Here is a 15,062-nt window from a genome sequence, read left to right as displayed (position 1 = left end):
TGTGTTAGTCGTGGGCAATACAGGGTTACAGGGAAAGGCAAAAGGGATGGGTCTATGTGGGATACACTTCGGAGAGTCAGTGTGGACTTGTTGGGGCGAAGGGCCTTTTTTCCATACTGTACGAATTCTAGATGATTGCATTCAACTTCCTTATAGTTCATTTGAATGAACTGTTTGGAAATGTAGTATTTCATGGGACGTTCCTGGTATATTTTCCCCCTCTAAATTAGCAGTCTGTTGTCTTGAAGACGTATAGGAACAGGCAGGAATTTCTGTGGCCTTGGACGTGACTCGAGGAAGGCGTGTTGCTTCCATGGGTGCAGAGGCAAGGATGCCACTGAACGGTTGCTCCTTCTGAACCAGTCAAAGTTCCTCCTAAGAGCACGAGTAAATCTTAGGCATCCTGAGGGAAACGTCAATAAGACAGCGTTCGTTGGAGATACTGGTACTAACGGAGCAGCTGGAACGAGGGATGAGGCTTTGCATTAAGATTTCAGGTAGCTAGGCAGTTGATTAAGAAGCATTCGCTTTAAAGTCAGTGAGTTATAGAGCTGAATGGTTGTTATCTCAGGACTCTTCCAGAATCACGAGTTAGCAAGCACATATTTATGAGAACAGACTATGAAGTCATTGGTCAAGATTTGATTCAGGAAAGAGGGTTTTAGATTCTGGTGAAGTGGCATGGTCTGCATTTAAACGGGAATGGGATGAATATCCTCACAGGAGGGTTTTCTCATGTTGTTAGGAGGAATTTAAACCATTTCAGCAGGGGCAGGGGTCACAGTACGTTAGTTCAACAGTACCCATAACTTGGAACAGGAAACAAGATAGAGCTATTTCATGATTCAGTATCCCGAAGAGTAAAGCCAGATTGGATAGCCTCTACTTCACGTCATAAGTATTAGAGGACTGATAGATGGTTTACAGATATGTGTTTGCGCATGGAATTGGAGCGTTGTTCTCATCTCAGAGACGTGGGTGAAGGAGGAGCAAGACTGCCAACTTAACGTTGCGGGTTCTTTATTCAGAACAGGGCATGGTTCAAAAGGGGAGATGATGTCACTGGATTATTGACAGTGTCAGATACTGCTGCACAGACGGGTCATCAAATGAGACTTTGTCGGTAGAGCTTGTGCATAAGAAATGAGGAGGGTGGGAGGACAGTCATGGTATTAAGAGTGTATTGCTTGCTCCCCAGCAGTCACTGGACAAATTAAAAACAGATATGTATTCAATTCACTACAGTGTACAAAAATGTACAACAAGGTGATCAACTTTGAGTATTTAAGCTACCCCAAAATTAATTAAATTAATCATAATATAAATGTTGTAGAGGGAGCAACTTCCTTGATAGGTATACAGGAGAAATGTTCTATGTCACCATACCGATAATTCCACGTGCACAATGCGGGGCTGTACTTAATACTGGGGAAATAAATCCGTACAGATATTCGAGGTGACAGTCTTAGAGTGGTTTAGTGATAAAGGCTCCAGCAATGGGCGTTTTAAGTTTATTATGGAAAAAGAGAATAACAATCTGCAGAAAGGGGTTTTGGATTGGGCGACGTTAGATTTTGTTAAAATAAGGCAGCATTTGAACAAAATGGACTGGGAAAAGTTACTTAAGGTACATCTGTGACAGAACAGTGGGATCTATTCAAAAATACTCGGAGGGAGTATAGTCCCATCATGTTGCATTTGGGTTAAAATGGAGGAATGAGAAAGCCAGAAACCATGTTGTCTAGAAACATCCAAGACTGCATAAAACGGAAAATAGAGACGTATAACACGTACAAAGCGAGCAATACAGTAGAGATCCAAGAGAAATAAGGTAAGTCTTGGAGGTGGATGATGGTGATGATCCAAGAAAGAAATTAGGAGGCCAATGAGGGAGCATGAGAAAACTCTGGCGGGTAAGATGTAAGCATATCGAGAAAAGAATAATAAACAAGAAAAGACGAGGGCCTATTAGGAACTAAGGTTGCAATTTATGCATGAAATAGTGAAAGTGGAAAAAATGTCAACTTAATATTTCACATCTGTCTTTCCTCAGAGAGGGAGGATGCAAGAACAGTAATCGAGAAAATGGACTGTAAACATCTTGATCAGATTGACGAAAAGAAACAAGGGAATATTTGAGGTTTGGGTGGATTTAAAATTGGAGAATCCCTCGATCCTAAGGTGAAATGTATCCCAGGCAGTTGCGTGAATCAGGGGGAGTTAATTACAGAGACCTGGGAAGAATTGAGGTGGCAGAGTACAGAAAGATATCTAATCGTGTTCCTGTTTGCAAGAAGGGTGGTAGATTGGACCAAGGAACTATTGATCAGTGAGTCTAACATCAGTGACAGGGACACAATTAGAGAAAATAGTGAAGGGGAAAATTAATCTCTTCATTGTCCCAGCAGTGGAGAGAGAGGCGACAGCGAGGACCAGGGGGCTGCCGGGAAGGTAAGCTTTCCCTCTTAAAAAGACTTACCTCGAGCGTTAGCGGCCTTCATTTTCCCAGCAGCAGAGAGAGAGGCGACAGCGAGGACCAGGGGGCTGCCGGGAATATATTTGGGCAGTGGCTGATCCCGTTGTGAACGGCAGTGACCACATCTGCAGCAAGAACTCCAGCTCAGAGTTGAAGATCTGGAATCTGAGCTTCAAACACTGCGGCGCATCCGGGAGGGGTAGAGTTACCTGGACGCTTTGTTTCAGGAGGCAGTCACACCTGGTAGATTAAGTAATTCAAATTCAGTTAGTGATCAGGGACAACAGGGTGTGACTGCAAGTGAGGCAGGTAAGGGGATCCTGAGTTCAGGAGTGGAGGAGCCTCAGCTTTTGACATTATCCAACAGGTACGAGATACTTGCTCCCTGTGTGGATGAGGAAAAGGGCTGCGGGGAGGATGAGCCAGCTCACCGCGGCACCATGGTGCAGAAGGCCATTCAAGAGGGGGGAGCAAATAGACAAATGGTAGTTATAGGGGATTCTATCGTTAGGGGGATAGATAGTATCCTTTGCAAGCCGGATCGGGAGTCCCGCATGGTGTGTTGCCTGCCTGGTGCCAGGGTGCAGGACATCTCTGACCGGCTTGAAAGGATATTGGAGCGGGAGGGGGAGGATCCAGTTGTTGTGGTCCACGTTGGGACTAACAACATAGGCAAGGCTCGGATGGAGGACCTGTTTGGGGATTATCAAGCACGAGGAACAACATTAAGGAACAGGTCCTCGAGGGTCATAATCTCTGGATTACTGACCGAGCCACGTGCAAATTGGCTTAGAGATAAGAAAATTAGGGAAATAAACACTTGGCTAAGGGAGTGGTGTGGGAAAGAGGGGTTCCATTTCTTGGGGCATTGGCATCAGTTTTGGAACCGGAGGGATCTGTACCGATGGGACGGTCTCCACCTGAACCGATCTGGAACCAGTGTTCTTGCAAAAAGGATAAATGGGCTGGTCACTAGGACTTTAAACTAGCGAGTTAGGGGGAAGGGAAAGGGAAAACGACAGTGAGTATGATGGTAAATAAAAAGGTAAGCAGCAGGTTAGCATGTGTGCAGGAGGGTTTAAGTTCAAGGCAGGCTATGAAAGAAGCAAAAAGGAAGGATAACTCAGGACATATTATTAGAGATGTCGGAAATCATGAGGGTAAGAAAGCTATCATAAAGGCACTTTACCTGAATGCTCGTGACATTCGTAACAAGGTTGATGAGTTAACAGCACAAATCATCGCGAATGAATATGATTTGGTAGCCATTACGGAGACATGGTTACAGGATGGTCACGACTGGGAGTTAAATATCCAAGGGTACCAGACTATTCGGAAGGACAGACAGGAAGGTAAGGGAGGTGGTGTAGCAAAGATATTCAAGGACGCCATCAGGGCGGTGCTGAGAGATGATATAGGTTCTATGGAGAATGAGGTTGAATCCATTTGGGTGGAAATTGGAAATTCTAAGAGGAAAAAGTCACTGTTAGGTGTAGTCTATAGGCACCAAATAAAAACATCACATTGGGGCGGGCAATAAACGAAGAAATAACTAATGCCTGTAAAAATGGTACGGCAATTATCATGGAGGATTTTAACCTACATGTAGATTGGTCGAACCAGCTCGGTCAGGGTAGCCTTGAGGAGGAGTTCATTGAGTGTATCCGTGATAGTTTTCTTGAACAGTATGTAATGGAACCAACGCGGGAGCAAGCTATCCTAGACCTGGTCCTGTGTAATGAGACAGGAATAATTAATGACCTCATAGTTAGGGATCCTCTTGGAAGGAGTGATCACGGTGTGGTTGAATTTAGAATACAGATGGAGAGTGTGAAGATAAAATCCAATACAAGGGTCCTGTACTTGAACAAGGGGAACTACAATAGAATGAGGGAGGACTTGGCTAAAGTAAACTGGATACAAAGATTTTATGGTGGGACAGTTGACGAGCAGTGGAGGACTTTCAAAGCAATCTTTCAAAGTACTCAGCAAAAGTATATTCCAATGAAAAGGAAGGACTGTAAGAAAAGGGATAATCTGCCATGGGTGTCTAAAGAAATAAGGGAGGATATCAAATTGAAAGAGAAGGCATACAAAGTGGCCAAAAACAGCATGAAACTAGAAGATTGGGAAAACTTTAAAGGTCAACAGAAAGCCAAAAAAAAAGCTATAAGGATAGTAAGATAGAACATGAGAAAAAACTAGCACAGAATATAAAGACAGATAGGAAAAGTTTCTATAAATATTTAAAACGAAAAAGAGTGGCTAAAGTAAACGTTGGCCCTTTAGAGCAAGAGAAGGGGAATTTAGTTATGGGATATGATGAAATGGCCGAGTCATTGAACAGGTATTTTGTATCGGTCTTCACAGTGGAGGACACTAATAACATGCCAGTAATTGACAAAGAGACGAAGGTAGCTGAGGACCTGGAAACAATCATAATTATGGAAGAGGTAGTGTTGGGCAAGCTAATGGAGCTAAGGATTGATAAGTCTCCTGGCCCTGATGGAATGCATCCCAGGGAACTAAAAGAGATGGCGGGAGAAATAGCAGGTGCACTGGCGGTAATTTTCCAAAATTCGCTGGACTCTGGGGCAGTCCCAGCAGATTGGAAAACAGCAAATGTGACGCCACTGTTTAAAAAGGGAAGTAGACAAAAGATGGGGAATTATAGACCAGTTAGCTTAACCTCTGTAGTGGGGAAGATGCTTGAGTCTGTTATCAAGGAAGAAATAGCAAGGCATCTTGATAGAAATTGTCCCGTTGGGCAGACGCAGCATGGGTTCATGAAGGGCAGATCATGCTTGACAAATCTTTTGGAATTCTATGAAGACATTAAGAGCGAGGTGGACAATGGGGACCCAGTGGATGTGGTGTACCTAGACTTCCAAAAGGCCTTTGACAAGGTGTCGCACAAGAGGCTATTGGATAAGATAAGGATGCATGGCATTAAGGGTAAAGTATTAGCATGGATAGAGGATTCGTTGACTAACAGGAAGCAAAGAGTGGGGATAAATGAGTGCTATTCTAGCTGGCAGTCAGTGACTAGTGGTGTGCCTCAGGGATCGGTGTTGGGACCACAATTATTTACAATTTATATAGATGACTTGGAGCTGGGGACCACGTGTAGGGTGTCAAAGTTTGCACATGACACTAAGATGAGTGGCAAAGCAAAGTGTGCAGAGGACTGTGAAACTTTGCAGAGGAACATAGATACATTGAGTGAGTGGGCAAAGGTCTGGCAGATGGAATACAATGTAAATAAATGTGAAGTCATACATTTTGGTAGGAGTAATAGTAAAAAGGATTATTTCTTGAATGGTAAAAAGTTGCAGCATGCTGCTATGCAGAGGGACCTGGGTGTCCTTGTGCATGAATCACAGAAGCTAGGTCTGCAGGTACAACAAGTAATTAGGAAGGCAAATGGAATTTTGTCCTTCATTGCTAAAGGGATTGAAATAAAAAGCAGAGAGGTTATGTTGCAGCTGTACAAGGTGCTGGTGAGGCCACACCTGGAGTACTGTGTGCAGTTTTGGTCTCCTTACTTGAGGAAGGATGTACTGGCACTGGAGGGGGTGCAAAGGAGGTTCACTAGGTTGATTCCGGAGTTGAGGGGGTTGGCTTATGAGGAGAGACTGAGTAGATTGGGATTATATTCATTGGAATTCAGAAGATTGAGGGGGGATCTTATAGAAACATATAAAATTATGAAGGGAATAGATAAGATAGAAGTAGAGAGGATGTTTCCATTCGCAGGTGAAGCTAGGACAAGAAGGCATAGCCTCAAGATTAGAGGGAGCAGATTTAGGACTGAACTGAGAAGGAATTTCTTCACCCAGAGGGTTGTTAATCTATGGAATTCCTTGCCCAGTGAAGTTGTTGACGCTACTTCAGTAAACGCTTTCTAAAAAAAAAGGTAGATTTTTTTTGAACAATAAAGGAATTAAGGGATACGGTGAGAACGCGGGTAAGTGGATCTGAGTCCACGAAAAGATCAGCCATGATCTTATTGAATGGCGGAGCAGGCTCGAAGGGCCAGACAGCCTACTCCTGCTCCTAGTTCTTGTGTTCTTGTGTTCTTGTGTATTAGAGGGACAAAAGTTGATCAGGGAAAGTCAGCATGGCTTTGCCAAAAGGAGACACGAATAATAAATCTCATTTTATTTTCCGAAGTCATAAACACGTGTTTGGATGAAGGTAGGACATTTGATGTTGATGATGTGGAGTTCAACAAGGCCTTTGACAAGGTCTCATATGAGAAACGGATAAAGAACTTAAACGCTCATGAGATCCAGTGTATATCCGTGCTTAGGGACAGAGGGTAGTGGTAGAAAGCTGTATTTGAGATCGATCTCATTGCATAGTGGCATACCGCAGGGATTAATGCTTGTTCCCTTATTGCTTTCATTTTCATAAGTGTGATGCAGATCAGAATCTGGGATGAATGATAAGTAAGCTTGAATAAGACGGAAAATTGGCTGGATGATTGACAGAGGGGGAAACTGCTTGGTGGCTGCAAGATTTCAATGGATTAATCAAATCGGCAGATCAGTGGGAGATGGAATTTAATCCGGAATAATGTGAGGTGATGCAGCTTGGAAGAAACAACAAGGCAGGAGAGTATTCAGTGAATGGTAAGACCTTAGGTAGATCAGAGGAACAGAGAGATTTTGAGATGCTTCTATCCACGTCTTCTTCAAGATGACAGATCAGGTTAATAGGCTATTTTAGAAGACATTAGGGAGACTTGCATTTATCTGAGGTACCATAGATTTTCAGAGAAGGGAGACCATATTGTAAATTTGATTAGCCCACAGCTCGAGTATCTTAAGAAGGGTTCTGGACATCAGAATGGGTGAAGGGTTTGTTTGCACAGCAGTGGGTGCAAAGGAGATTCATAATGATGTTGCCTTGGAAGCAGTTATGAAGAGAGGCTGGATAATCTCAGTCGTTTTCCTCAGAACAGTTAATGAGGGGATATGGCAGGGGTGAGAGATTATAAGAGGTATGGGACAGCCTGAATAACAAACAGCTATCAACCCTTGCTTGAAGTGTCAGTAACAAGAAGGTATACTTTTAAAGTGAAGGCAGGAAGGTAAGAGAGCATTTGACATTTTTATTTTTGCATCCAGACTATGGCAAGGTCTGGAATGCATTGACTGGGAGGCTAGTTAAGGTGGAAAACTTCACAGCTTTTAAAAATACTTTGCTAAATACTTGAAGTGTCATAACTTTCAAGACTATGGCCCTATTGCAGAACAATAGGATGAGTGTAGTTAGTGTATATTTTCTTCCACGTCCCACATCATTTTAATATACAGGTGCATCACCTGCCTTAATTATCACTGTTTTAGTATCCTGTAAATCGGTTCTTAGTGGCCCGGTGGCTGTGTCTGCATTATATGGAGAGCAACAGAACAAGAAATCCACTCAACTGCACCGTATTAAAGAAATATAGGGATGGGGCATAAACACTGTCTTAACCTGAGATGTAAGAATTCACGGGAGGATAAAAGAGACAGATAGATAGATGGATAGATAGATAGATAGAAAGATAGATAGATAGATAGATAGATAGTTAGACAGATAGATAGGTAGCTAGATGGATAGATAGATAGACAGGCAGAAAATTGCGATAACAACAAGCCTCACATAGTCTCTCCATCTGTTCATTTTCTCGCCAACATGGAAAGTCAACGTCAGATCATAGTCTCCACCTGCTGTTGCATCAAATACCCGAACAGCGACGAAGATGTTCAAACTTAGAGATCCTACTGTTAACAGTGTCAAATTGTTCCTAATGCAATTTTTTTTTGACTTTGTGATGGAGAAGAGTGTTAGAGCAGAAATGCCCGTGAAGCTAAATGATCGGACACTTCCTTTGACACGTGTGAGCTCAAAGCATTTTTTTTTTGTGTAACTGATCCAATTCTAGCCTGACTTCTCATTTGAGAGCATGCTTAGTTGATGATCAGACTGTCAATGTCTATGTCACAGTTAGTCATATTCCGTTGTTGAAGAGTGGCAATTTGTCTGTCAATCTTGCGCACATGGGCGTGAAATTGCTGATTTCAGAGCGAAGTCTTGACAGTTTCTTATGTTTGTTTTCTTTTTTCTTTTTTTTTTCCTGGTGTGATGAATTCTCCCACTTGCAGAAAGAGGCATGAAGCGTCAATCACCCATTCAAAGAAAAAGTGGTGGAACAGGTACCAGTAGGAGACACTGAATAGAAGTTGCCAATAGAGACGCTGTTTACTGACGTTTGGAGGGTAAAACCAGTGGCTTTCTTCGAACGAACAAAATGTGGATTGAACATAAGAAAATCACATTTCAAAGCGAAAACCGAAAGCATGACAGCTTTCTTCAAATGTAAATTTGGAAATGGAGTCAATATGTTTGATACCCTTAGCATCAACATTCGTCTTTCAGGAGACAAATGCTTAACTCACAGAACATGCTATCTCCATGGAAACGTATTGAAAAAGAAATGTACAGTTAGGACAAGACAACAATTATATTGTTTTAGAGATAGTAGAAACTGCAGATGCTGGAGAATCCGAGACAACAAGGTGCAGGGCTGGATGAACACAGCAGGCCAAGCAGCATCATAGGAGCAGAGAGGCTGACGTTTCGGGCCTAGACCCTTCATCAGAAAAGGCTGAGTTTTGCCCAACTTAGTATAGTAGTTTGCTGGAACATATTGCTGGTACAATGTAAGATGCATCACTAATTTTGAACCTGCATACACTCCTGCATTCTCTGCAAATCTAAATAAATTTACACTGGATCGAAGTATGGTGAGCAGGGCATGTCGACTCTGAGTATAAATGTTGTGTTGAATTTGGGCATGGTGAACCGCACGGGTAGTTAATGAAGATAAGACACGAAAATGGGCGAGTGCACATTTAATGTGGATTCGCCCATGTTGAGTCATTAAGAACTTGGCGTTTGCCGAATAAGTATATATAGCTGTGTTAAAATTTACTGCATAGTGCTAGTTTTCACCTGGTTGGCTCTAACATGATCATAAGAATGATAAAGAACGTGAGCTTGTCTCAGTTTTATTCGATGAATTTGATTTATCTTCTTTGTCAGCGTGGAAGACAACTCTTCACTTATAACATGTATAGCCAGGCCGTTATCTATGCAACGGTATTCCGAGATCATTCTGTACATTTTACTTAACTGTGAAAATCCATGAAAAAAAAATTCCTTTCCATCAAAGCAGAAATACAACCAAATAACAGTTCTACTAATTTATTCTTCCCAAGAAATTTGATGACTTAACAATTCACCAATCTAATTAGCTCCCTGGAGCCCAACATTGACATAGCTTTGACATGGTTTCTGTGCAGCGCTTAACTCTCTCACAGGTTCTGATAGAAATGCACGGAATACTGTCAGGTCTGGTGTTTGCCATTTACTATCCCATCATTTCAGCTTTTGGGATTCCAGGTGGAGTGTTGCAATCAATTAGTAACTGCACGAATCGAAAGTATCACTGATGTAATAATTCTATTTTACTGAGGAGAATTTCTCTCATCTGCAAGTATATTTTCTGATGAATACTTGTACGTATTCTACTCCTGCAAGAGGAAAGTGCTTGAAGTTAACTGGTATAAAGTTCTTCTAAAGCATTATTGCCATATATTAACATAATTAATTCGTTATTTCACATTAATAGTCATTGTATTTCCTGGAATTACTTACGGCATTAATTATATAATTCAAATTCTTTAAAAGAGCCTTAGCTCCCCTTCGACAGCATATTTTCTCCATATTATTTGTATTATTTTGCTTCTTTAGCAACATACCACATTCTTGATAGACACCGTTTCATCACTTTTAGTATGTTATTTGTCCTATTTATTATTGATACCTCACAATTTAAACACAGTTCTACTGCTGTCTACAGGTCAGTGTGGCGCATTATCATAGTGCTTTCCAATATAAATGAAATATTGTTGCACTGTTTACTTTGAGTGGTGGTTTTATTAATGCAAAGTTACTGTGGTATAATTGGAGTCCCATTGTGGCATCAGTCCCATACCTCTGTTAATTCCTGCTCAGTTACAATGATGTACCTTAAGTTCTAATACGATATTGTCTGTTTTATTCTTAGGGAATTTCACACTGCTATATCTGTAAAAATATATATATCTATTACTTCGTTTACACTTTTAGTTTGGATGAATTAAGAAATTGTGATTACTCTTGCAAGCCGAGTGCACAGCAATATAACTTTTCTTTCACCCCCATTTTGATAAATTACTTCACAGTAAATGAATACAAATAAGATGTGGAATTTCCATAATATCAGTTACATTAATCTTATTCCAAATATCCTTTGTGGGATGGAAGTAGTAACTCGTCTGGACAGTGCACTGCAGCGCCGTGAAACAGCTAGGAGAGTGCCCTTCTACATGATGTGTTATCATCTGTCAATTCATTACATATCCCGGGAGCCGCGTGATTATCAAAGGAAAAGTGCAGGTTTATCGTTGGAGACCCCCACATATTTATTCAACAGCAGTGATATTTTTCAGTGCTTGGTCTGTAAACATTCCAAAATATTAATAACTTCACAACATTTCATTATAACGAGCCAATCTGTTTATTTATTCAAATAATGTAGGTGTTCCTGGTGAGGGGAGCATTTGTACACCTTTCCTTGAAGCTCTGGACAGAGTGATTCTCAGGCAACTTCTTGAACTTCTACAGTTCATGGGCTATCAGAATACCCACATTAGTATGAGGGAGAGAGTTTCTGCATTTCAAATAAACAACTGATATACTTTCAAGTTAGAATGGCGCATTACTCGGAGAGAACTTACATTAAATGTTGTTACCATGTATATCCTATCATTGTTCTCGTACGTGGTCCTCAAAGTGATATAATTCGTGCGGTTATTGGTTTTTATACTTTTCTACAGTTATTCCCTGATACACCATTTATCACTTTATAATTTGTTCTTGCTGTATAATTTGTCTTGAGTATTCTATGTTTACGATTGTGTATGATGCGTTTAATTTTTCTATTATGTTGTGTTTCTGTTTGGCCGCATCTGAATATTTTATATTGTCACTAAATTTATGTAGCTTACATTTGTTCGGACTATTTATTTAAATGGCAAAACAATCGTTCTGAAGGTGAGAGGTATTTTGAAACCAGAATCATACTTTAAATACATATCTCTTGAGTGAAATCAGTGTTTATAGTTTTGAGGAGTTTTAAGCAAGTACATTTTCCGTTCTTGCTCTGCCTCCATCGCAAGCTGTTTTTATTCTGTCTATCTGCCTCTCTCTCTCTGTGTTACAGCTAACCGGGTAGTGACTGTGATCCTGACTGGAAGAAAATATGGTTTCTCAAGATGTGTCATTCATTACTCGTTGTCCATGGCAGTGATGGATATCCTGGTCATGGTCACAGCTGTCATAATGAACAGATTGCTGGTATTTGTTTCCCATCCAGTTTGCAGTCTACCACACGGATTTTCAGTTTCTGTATGGCCTTAACTTCAACTATCATAGATAGCTCTGCTTGGTTAATGGTGGCTTTCACTCTTGATTGATTTGTGGCAATTTGCACCCGAAAGTTGAAAACAAAATATTGCACAAAGAAGCTGGTGGTCCATGTCACGGGAAATATGATCATATTGAAATGTGTTTAAAATGCCTTCTTATATTTTGTATATGAACCTCTCTGCATCCTGAATAACACACCTTGATTCTGCAAAATAAAATTAATATTTCACATTTCACCTGCATGAGCTGCATATGACTTGAGCCATTGCATTCTAAACCCCTTTCTCCCTTTCGTTGAGATTTTGCTGCTCAGTGCACTGACAGTTAGCCACATTCTCGCGGCGGATAGAGCACGCAGGGAGACTCTGAGCCAAGAGTAATAGGGAAAAGGCGAGTGACCCCAATACAGTAAAGTGGAAAAAACCAATTGTTTTACTTTTTGCCATCTCGGGCAGTTTCATCGTCTTATAGTTGTTGTTCATTCTAATGGTTCTCAAAAACAATCTGCGAGGGTTACTTATTTCTCAGTTTCTGGTGTCAATGAATCAACATTTATTCTGGAGGAAGCCGGGTATATGCTTCCGTTTGTATGTTGCCTCATCAACTCTTATATTTATGCAGGAGCCCACAGTAAAATCAGACCTGAACTAAAGAACCGGTTTGGTATTTCCACTGAGCATATTTTTTTAGAGTATTTCAACGTTGAACAAAGAACATTGTTAACAGATATCTGCATTATGATAGCAGGCTTGATGAATGGAAAGCCACCACCCTCACTCGGTTTGGCCTACAGATGACTCCCCATATACATTAATGACTTAAGTATTCACCGTCCTCTTCAATTACCTGAGAGGGAAATTAGAAACGGACTGTGCTGAATTTGTAGACAAGGACCTAAACTCACCAAGGAATGTTTTCAAAAAATACATTGCTCTTGTTTTCCACGCCGCACGAGACACAACTGCAAGGATGCACTCAGTAGTGAATCAATGTCCAATGCTTCAATATATAAATTCGTACAGAATACTGCATTCTTGCTGAATACAGCCAGTGGACTGATGGCAATTAGTTTTGAGCCCTACGTCTGTCAACTCTGACCTAGTGAATCCTCATCAAGCTGGGGGGCACGAGAGATGAGTATGGAGTTGAAATGAGCAGGTGTTGATTGATTTCAACAAGGATTTCATTTAAAATCTGTATTTATTGTCTGCATGTTGATTTCTTTAGTTAATTACTTATTCGGGTTATGCGAGAATTAGTGACAAGAGGCACGCACCCTGAACCCACTTCTCAATCCATATTTAAGGCTATATCGTAGCTTGCATATGTTCTCTATATGGATGTAATGGTGCGAAGACCCTCTTGAAGCTGTGCCAGATTTTCAAAAGTCCCACTCTGTTACCAACTTTCGAGTTGGTTCCAGATTCAGAAGATCCGTTTGCAGCTGAGCATCACCTGATTTCAGAGAACAAAGGGCAATATAGCACAACATGGGAAGTACAGTGTTTCAGTGGTTAGCACCTCCACCTCACAGCTCCAGGGACTCAGGTTCAATTTCACCCTCGGGTGACTGGCTGCATGGAGTTTGCACGTTCTCTCTGGGCCTGCGTGGGTTTTCTCCGCGTGCTCCGGAAACCTCCCACAGTCCAAAGATGTGCAGGTTAGGTGGGCTGGCCATACTAAACTGTCCATCATGCCCAGGGATGTGTCGACGAGGTGGATTAGCCCTGCAAAATGACGGGTTACAGGAATAGGTAAAGGGGAAGAGTCTGCGTAGGGTGCTCTTTGGACAGTCAGTGGATTTGTCAGACCGAATGGCCTGATTCCACACTGAAGAGGTTCTACTTTTCACAAGAACAGCCCATTCAGCCCCGCAAACTTGTACTCACACGCTTTGACCTTCCATGTTAAAACTGTCCTCACTTATAGTATCCGTATCCCTCTATTCACTTTCTATTCATAGGTTCATCCAGGTATTTCTTGAATGTTGTTATTTTGTCTATTTCCACCACCTCTTCTGACAGCATGTTCCATTCAATAATATATTAGTCGCTGCAACATTCCCAGAACATGTGGTCATATCTGTTACCGTGCTTGTCAGCTGCTTGAATGTATCTGCACTGTGTTCACCTGACGGTGTTTTACTTACCTTGCCTTTCCACTGGCACCCTCGTCCCCAATCACTCCAAGGAAACACAATGCTATGTTTACCGCCCGAGGCAGCCGCCTAGGGAGACATTCTTGATTCGAAAAGCAATCCTTCATCTGCATTCGATCATGACACTGACCCGCCCTACCGTGTCGAAATCGCTGCCTTTGAACATTGCACCAGCTGCCTTTTAGTTATAGCTGTTGCTAGTGGCCATACCTTTCTAGGTGTTCTTTCCCTCCAACATTCCGAACTGACCAGCAGTCACAGCACCCTAAGTTAAATAAAAAGTCATTTCCTTCATTGCTATCAACATGTTGCTCAATTTACGACCAGAAATTTGGGCTTTATGATGAAAGATTAAATCCAAATCTATATCATAACAAATTGATCTCCAGACAGGTGGAAAATGTGATTGTGAATTTTGTTTAATTTACTTCTTCTTTTGTCCTCCACAGGAACATGGGATAGCATCTGAATCTGAGAAATAAAAAAAAAACTATACACGCAATAAATAAACGACATGTATGTAATTCTGAAAAGAATATGTCCACAAGGCATGAGACATATTATCAAAAGTAGGTGATTCAGTCGATCGATTCCACTTTGCTATTTAATGACATCATGACTGTTTTGTTCATCCTTAAATCCATAATTCCATTTTCCTTTTTCTTTTCTCATAACATTTGATTCCCTTGCTGTTTTTTAAAGTCTATCTCAGCTTGAAGTATACATAACGACTCAGTTCCAACGCCCAATGTGATGAAGAATTTTCTGTTATACATCTGCAATCCCCAATTCTGAGATTATGCCTTTATGTCCAATATTCCACAGGCAAGTCCTCTAAGAATAAAAGATAAGAAGGTGTAGAGCTGGATGAACACAGCAGGCTAAGCAGCATCAGAGGAACAG

This window comes from Rhincodon typus, chromosome 8, assembly GCF_021869965.1.
Source record: "Rhincodon typus isolate 14 chromosome 8, sRhiTyp1.1, whole genome shotgun sequence".
In the NCBI taxonomy this organism is placed as follows: domain Eukaryota; kingdom Metazoa; phylum Chordata; class Chondrichthyes; order Orectolobiformes; family Rhincodontidae; genus Rhincodon; species Rhincodon typus.
This window is presented reverse-complemented; position numbering follows the sequence as displayed.